The sequence below is a fragment of the Fragaria vesca genome, linkage group LG1, assembly GCF_000184155.1.
Source record: "Fragaria vesca subsp. vesca linkage group LG1, FraVesHawaii_1.0, whole genome shotgun sequence".
Taxonomy (NCBI): domain Eukaryota; kingdom Viridiplantae; phylum Streptophyta; class Magnoliopsida; order Rosales; family Rosaceae; genus Fragaria; species Fragaria vesca.
Window position 1 is genome coordinate 18592842 of NC_020491.1, and position 2324 is coordinate 18595165.

Consider the following 2324-nt stretch of genomic DNA (forward strand, 5'->3'; position numbering starts at 1 on the left):
AGCTTTATATCATTGGAAAGCTCTATGAGTCTAGTTTTCAGAACTTTTCACGGTTCATCCATATCTATTTTAACGAAGAAGTTATGGCTGTTTTAGTGCGCAAAGGTCATTCTGCGCGGAAATTTTTATGCACTCTCGGGATTGCAGCTTTTCGTAGCTTCTTTCAATCCTTCTAAATGGTTCAAGTAGAACTATTTACTCGCCTATCTACTCCTTGTAGTTATGTCTTATAGAGACATTGAGTGCTTCGCAGATAGTGGAACTATCCACAACATTCTAAGGAATCATGTTGAGCTTTAAAGACATTCATGCTAATGGTTTTCATTTGAAAACACATTGTGAGAATGAACAAGAATTCTTTTGTGTATACCTCCTCATGAATGCGAACTGAAGCGCATCTTGGAGAAATTCATGAGTCAATCTAGTGAACTGTATGTCACTACGATTCGAATATCGAATCTCATGTTGTCGCCAAACATGATATTTGGGACACCGACTCATATAGGCTTTGGTTTGACCAAATTGGTCAACATGGAAGAGATATAATTGTCCAAATTTTGAGAAATTCTCATGGACATCCATTCTTCCGCTCAAAACGAAGACATTCGAGATCTAGCATCACCATGAAGCATGGTGGTGACCCGGGGGACATTGACATCACCCGAACACGACTCCAACTTCCTGGAGATCGTCCGGTCAATTCCTCAAGCAATTGAGGTGCACCGGCCTTTCCTCGATGTCGCATTGCCCCCTTGCAATGCTCATTGCTTGTTTTGAAAGCCTATTCTTTAGCTAAATAAGGAGTGAGACCGTCCTACGCTAAATAACACAAAAGTGAACATTCTATTCTTACATAAAATTATGTAGATAGATACAACCAACTTGCGGACACCTTTTATGCTTTATGGTGTTGGTTGAAGTGTTAGCACACTGGTCACGTGTTACACTATTATCTACTGCTTATGCTGCTTATACTTCTACGGGCTCACTACCCATTCTTTAAAGAAGTTCATCGGGATGTAAGTTGAAGTGTCCTGTACCCCATGTTCACACGCAATACGGTCTCACCGAGGCTACGACCAAGCAACTTTAGCTTGTCGCTCGAACATTATTGATACGCACCACTCTTTCTATTGCGTCTTGGGGCTATGCAATATTTGCATGCAGCTTTACTATTCATCTATGACCCACCATCATTGAATTTTGTTGTACTACAGCTCGTGACTGTGTACCAGGATTGACACGAAATTGCAATCCTTGAGCTCGGCAGGATTGAAACGGATCTCCAATCCTTGAGCTCGGCTAGATGTTATTTCTAGGTGCCAAATCGCATTGCCACTGCGTACAATGATGGGTCATTTGAGATGAATAAGTTTAGGTTGGATATGAACCTCCACCTATAATTCGCATATGTAGGAACCTTGTCAGGCGATCTCATTCACCGCTAAATTGCGGATTGTCACTTTGATGAGACAATATTCCCGCCGTTAGGGGGAGAAAAGAACACAAGTGTTTAAGTGGAACGACGTGAATTGTCGTGGTTTGTCCCCACTAAGTCTCATCTTGATCCCAAATGCTTATAATGTTAAAGTGACGAGATCACATGCTGCAAATATGTCTACAAGGATTGATGTCCTACAAAAGGACATGGCGCGACCAAAAAGTGTTGGTCTTGACGCCATCACCATGGATGGTGATATGGTGACGCCATATAGTGGCAAAATTGGTGTCATAAGGCCGTGTGGCTCCCTAAAAGGAGGGAGGCCCTTAGGTTCGATATTGTCTTGCACTAGAAAGAAAGCGAGCTTGGCACAACCTGATACATTGATCAGTGATACTCAAATCCGTCTCATGAAGTCTGAATTGTGATTATCGTTGGGGGACGCCTCAATGTCAAATCCAATCCATATAGAGATCTCTATAAGTATTACACTAGTGTACATGAGGACGTGAGATAATGAGTCTACTATCGAACCACCATTCGTTGATGGATATCAACTTAGTTGATTGGCCTAATGGAAAGATACGATCCAGCATTAACAAATAGATAGGTCCTTGGGCAGGTGATGCCGACACCGCAAGCTAAACCCTATCAACTATACCTTTGTTAGATAGCGTAGTGAGAGTAAGAGCTTAGACTCACCTTATGGCGCAAGGTCTTTCACTAACACGCACTGGGATCAACTACGATGAGATATGCTCTCGTAATGGATGTCATTGAACTCCACTACTTTGTCAGTTTGGTAGTTTCCGAATAACTGAACATGCAGCCTATGAATGTGGTCATAATAACATCTCTATGGGATCAGAGATATACATAGAAG